The sequence below is a fragment of the Scylla paramamosain genome, chromosome 23 (assembly GCF_035594125.1).
Source record: "Scylla paramamosain isolate STU-SP2022 chromosome 23, ASM3559412v1, whole genome shotgun sequence".
Taxonomy (NCBI): Eukaryota; Metazoa; Arthropoda; class Malacostraca; order Decapoda; family Portunidae; genus Scylla; species Scylla paramamosain.
In genome coordinates, this window is record NC_087173.1 from 14,706,487 (window position 1) to 14,712,486 (window position 6,000).

Here is a 6,000-nt window from a genome sequence, read left to right on the forward strand (position 1 = left end):
AACATTCATAATACCCATTTCAAGTAATTTCTTTCGTTACCCGGTATAGGGTATTTTTAATGAATTGCGTCGTTTTTTTTTTTTTTTTACGAAACATGCTCAAAACATTAAAAATACAGGTTTTTGGAAATGTTATTCTTTCCCTATTAAGGGAGTTTTGTCTGCGTTTTACAATTTTGTTATGTAAGAAGCTCAAAACACTCAAAAGACACGTTTTTCGTAATGTTCTTTGGTATTCGTATATAAGGTTATGCTTTTTAGCATTTTGGTGTATAAAACGCTCATAAACACTCCAAAAACATGTATCTGGAAATGTAATTTCTTTTACCCATATACGGTGAATTGCATGTATTTTAAATATTTGGTACCTAACAATACAAAAAAGACTCAAAATATACGTTTTTTTTTTTTGTTTTGTTGATCTGTTTCTCCATATATAATGCTATTAAAGAGTTTTTGAGTTTTGGACATTAAGAAGATGAAAACCATTCATAACACAATTTTCTCGTAATGTCTTTCCGTTATTAAATATAGGATATTTTGCATGAATTTAAGCGTTTTCGTACATAATGATATGACTAACACTCATAACACGTTTTTGGTGGTGTTCTTTTTTCTACATATAGAGTGCTGTTGATCGTTTTCTCACATAAGGACTTCAATAACATTCATAATCTTGTTGTTTCACCATATAGGGAACATTTCATGCATTTTGCCGTTTCTGTACCTAATAAGCTAAAAATAAAACACTCATAATACACATTTTTGGTAATATTATTCAGTTTCTCCATAATGGGTGTTTTGCAGGAATTTTAGCGATTTGGTAGGTAAGAAACTCAAAAACACACAAAAAAAAACTTTTTGGCAAACCAAGCTGTTTTGTATTGAAAATAGGGTGTTTTCCATGCATTTTAGCGTTTTTGGTCCCTAAAACGCAAAAAAAAAAATAAAAAAGATAAATAAATAAAAAGACACGCTTCTGGTAATTTCACTTTGTTTTTCTATATAGGGTGATTCACTTGCATTTTACCGTTTAGGTACCTAACAATGTAAAAAAACACTCAAAATACAAGTTTTTGATGATGTTTTTCTGTTTCTCTATATAGAGTTCAATTCAACGCGCTTTTGCGTTTTGTTACCTAAGAAGCTTAAAAACACTCCAAATACACGTTTCTCGTGTATTTGGAGTGCTTTTGTTTACCTTTATAGTATACTACACATGCATTTTGACAATGTAACAAGCTCAAAAACAATCAAAGTGTTTGATTTTGGTAATGTTAGTCTGTGTCACGATCAAGGGGATTTTCCATAATTTAAGCTTTTTCGTAGGTAAGTGCCTTAAAACACTGAAAAGGAACAGTTTTGGTAATGATGTTTTGTTTTTTCCATATCGAGCGCTTTCCATGGTTTTTAAGCGTTTTGTTGTCTAACACATACAAAAACACTGATAAGATACGTTTCCTGTGAAGGTTTATTTCACCATAGAGGGCGCTTTACATGTATTTTGGCGTTTTGTTTTCTAACAATGCGAAAAACACTCAAAATGCACATTTCTTATAATGTTCTGTTTCTCCAAATAGAGTGCTATTTATGCTTTCAAGCGTTTTGTTCTCTAAGAAGCTCAAAAGAAAAAAAAAATCAAAATACACGTCTCGCCTAATGTTCTTCCGATGTGGTGTACTTTACATTCTGGTGTTATTTTTTACGTAACTAGCTTAAAAACACAAAAAATCACGTTTTTTTAAAGTTATTTTGTTTCTCTATAAACCGTGTTTTGCATGCTTTTAAGCGTTTTGGTACGTAAGCAGCTAAAAAAGACGTGTCGAAAGACACGTTGTAGGTCGTATTTTTCCATGCTTGTAGGGCTTTTGTGCCAAACCCGCTCCAAAAGACATTCAAAAGACATGTTTCTGAAAATGAAGTTTCAATTCACTGTATGCATTTTGGCGTTTTGGTACGTAAGAATGTGAAAAACTCAAAATACATGTTTTTGATAATGTTGTTCTCTTTTCCATATAGAGTGCTATTCATATGTCTTAGCGTTTAGGCATGTGAGAAGCTGAAAAGCACTAAAAAAGCACTTAGATTAATATTGATTTGCTACCCCCATATAGATTACTTTTCATGCATTTTGTCGTTTTATACGTAAGAAGCTTAAGATACTCAAAATATTTGTTTTTGGTAATGTTATTCTTTCTCCATGAAAGATGTTTGGATGCGTTTTAGCGCTTTAGTACGTAAGAAGCTCAAAACACTCAAAAAGACATGTTTTTCATAATGTTATTTGGTATTCCCATATAGGGTGATTTCCATGCATTTTAGGGGTTTGGTTTGTAACACACTTATAAACAATGAAAAGACACGTTTCTGGAAATGTCGTTTCTTTTCCCCATATAGGGTGCTTCGCATACATTTTGGCAGTTTGGTACCTAACATTGTAAAAAAAATAAATAAATAAATAAATAAAATAAAAAATACTCCTTTTTGGTAATATTGTTCTGTTTCATCATATATGAATTAAAGCGTTTTTGTGTTTTGAAGGATGATAAGCTCAAGAACTCTCATAATGCAATTTTCTCGTAACGTCTTTTCGTTATTCCTTAAAGGATACTTTGCATTAATTAATTAATTTTTTTTTTTACATAACAATGTTAATAACACTAATAATACACATTTTTTTGGTAATGTTCCTGAAAATATCGTTTCGTTTCACTATATCCCTAGTTAGCTTTCCCTAACAAGCTCAAAACTTCTGAAGATACTTGTTCTTGGTAATGTTTTGTGTCTCCATAATGGGTGTTTTAAATGAGTTTTAGCGTTTTGGTACGTAAAAAGCTCAAAAACACACAAAAGACTCCTTTTGGTAACTTTGTTTTGTACTCCAAAATATGGTGCATAGCATACATTTTAGCGTGTTGCTAACTAAAACGCTTAAAACACGTTTCTGGTGATGTCGCTTCGTTTCCCTTTATAGATTGTTTCGCATGCATTTTAGCGTTTTCAAACCTAATAAAGTGAAAAGTACACAATATACACGTTTTTTATTTATTTATTTATTTTTTTTTGGCAATGTTGCCTTTTTTTTCAATATTCAACAATTCAAGTGTTTTTTTTGCGTTTTGATACATAAGAAGCTCAGAAACACTCATAATACACTTTTCTTATAATGTCTTTTAGATTCCCCATGTACAGTGGTTTGGATACATTTTGGCGTTTTAGTACGTAACACACTTACAATACACGGTTTTGGTGACATTGTTCTATTTCTTCAAACAGATTGATTTGTTGATTTGTATGCATTTTGGTGTTTTGTTACCTAACAAGCTGAAAACACTCCAAATACACGTTTTTCGTAACGTGTTGTGTTTCTCCATAGAGAGTGCTTTTAACACATTTTAGTGTTTTGGGACCGAAGAGCATTCATTACACACGTTTCTTGAAATATAGTTTCGTTTCCTTATTCAGGGTACTTTGTATGCATTTTGGCATGTAAAGTACCATGCACAATTATTGTAATATCATTCTATTTATTCACAAAGAGTGTTTTGCATGCGTTTGCGTGTGTTCGTAAGGAAAAATCTTAAAAACTCACAAAAAAACACGTTTTTGTTAATGTCGATTTGTGCTCCCATATAAACTCTCCATGCTAATTAGCGTTTTGGTGCCTAACATGCTAAAAATTCACTTCATTTCCTTCCTCAAATAGAGTGCTTTGCACGCATTTTGTCGTTTTGGTACCTAACAATGTGGAAAACACTCAGAATACACGTTTTTTGTAGTGTTGTTCTGTTTCTCCATATTGAATCCTGTTCACGCGTTTTATCATTTTCGTAGCTAAGAATCTAAATAACACTCATGTAATGAAATTTTCTGACAATATAATTTTCTTTAATCACATAATGTACTTTGCATGCATTTTTACGTTTCTGTTCCTAAGAAGCTAAAAAAAAAAAAAAAAATACTCAAAATACACATTTTCAGTGATGTTATTCTTTTCTCAATAAGAAAATTTTGCATGCCTTTTAACAGTTTTTGGACGTAAGAAGCTTTTAAACACTTCAGAGACACGTTTTTAGTAATGTTGTTCTGTATTCTATTCACATATGGGATTTCCATGCTTTTTAAAATGTTGGTGCCTATCACGCAGAAAAACACTCAAACGACACGTTTCTACTTATATTATTTTCTTTTACACCAAGTAGAGTAATTTGCATTAATTTTGGCGTTTTGCACTCAAAATTAACGTTTTCAGTAATGTTTTTCTCTTTTTCAATATAGAGAAAAAAATGAGCTTTTTAGGTACCAAAAAGCAAAAAGGCATGAATAGCCTTCTATGTGCAGAAAAAAAAATTATTGAAAATGTTTGTTTTGAGTATTTTCACAGTGTTAGCTACCAAAATGACAAAAAAAAAAAAAAAATAAAAAAACGCTAATAATACACGTTTGTCGTAATGTTCTTTCCTTTCCCCATGTAGGATGCTTTACAAGCACGTAGGCGTTTCAGTAGTTAGACATGTAAAAAGCACTCAAAACAGACGTTTTGGGGATTTTTTTCTCCATATAAAATGAATTTTAGAAAAGTTTTTTTCTATTTTCTATTTTTAATGTTTTATGCCTCAAAACGCTAAAATGCATAGAAAGCAGCCTATATTGGGATATGAAAGAACATTACGAAAAATGTGCTTTTCGAGTGTTTTGTGTTTTGAGCTTACATACCAAAAGGCTAAAAAGCCTGCTGAACACCGCTGACACAGAAACAAAACATTGCTGATAAAGGGGAATTTTCAGTGTTTTGAGCTTGTTACGTACAAAAAAGATGTATGGAAAGTACCATATTTCAGAAATTAAACGATATTACAAGAAACGTGTATTTTGTGTTATTGAGGTTGTTAAGCTCAAGAATTTCAACGTTTCTTGTAATGTTCTTTTGTGTCTCAATATAGGGTTCTTTCTATGTATTTTAGCGTTTTGGACCCTAAAATAAATGAAAAAAAAACACTGAAAAGAAACTTTTCTGGAAATGTAGTTTCGTTTCTCTCTATGATTTTTTTGGCGTTTTGGTACATAACATTAAACATTAAAAATACTCGAAATACACATTTTTTGGTAATCTTTTTTTTTTTCCCATATATAGAATATTATTCAAACCTTTCAGAGTTTTAGTACCTAAGAAGCTTAAACACTTGAAATGCACAATTCTCGTAATGTCTTTTCGCTTCCCCATATTGGGTACTTTCCATGCATTTTTGCATTTTTGTACGAAAGAAGCTGAAAACACACATAATACTTGTTTTGGTAACGTTATTCTCTTTCTCCATAAAGGGTGCTGTGTAAGCACGTCAGCGTTTTACTTTAGTACGGCAGTAACTCAAAAAGTCATAAAACGTTTTTTGTATTTTTTTTTTTTTTTTCATGTAGAGTGTTTTCCATGCTTTAGAGCATTTTGGTGCCTAACACGTTTCTGGAAATGTCGTTTCTCTTCGTCATATGATGTGCTTTGCAAGCATTTAAACGTTCTGGTAACTAAACATGTGAAATACGCTGAAAATAAACGTTTTTAGTAATGTTATTCTATTTCTTCATAAAGTGCTATTCATGCATTTTAGTGCTTTGGTACCTACAAAGCTTAAAAACACTCATAATACACGTCTTAAGTAATGTCCTTTCATTTCTCCAAATAAGGTACATTACCTGTGTTTTGCGTTTTTTTTACGTAACGAGCACAAAAAAAAACATTAAAAACACTCGCTTTTCGTAATGTTATTATATTTTTTTTCCTAAAAAGAGTATTTGCATGCAATTCTGTGTTTTAGTTTATTACAAGTTCAATAACCCTGAAAAGACCCATATAGGGTGATTTCCATGATTTTTGGCGTTTTCGTGCCTAATTCGCTCAAAAAACATTCAAAAGACATGTTTCTAGCAATGTCGTTTCGCTTCCCCATATAGTGAGTTTTACATAGATTTTGGCGCTTTGGTACCTAATACTGTGAAAAAAAA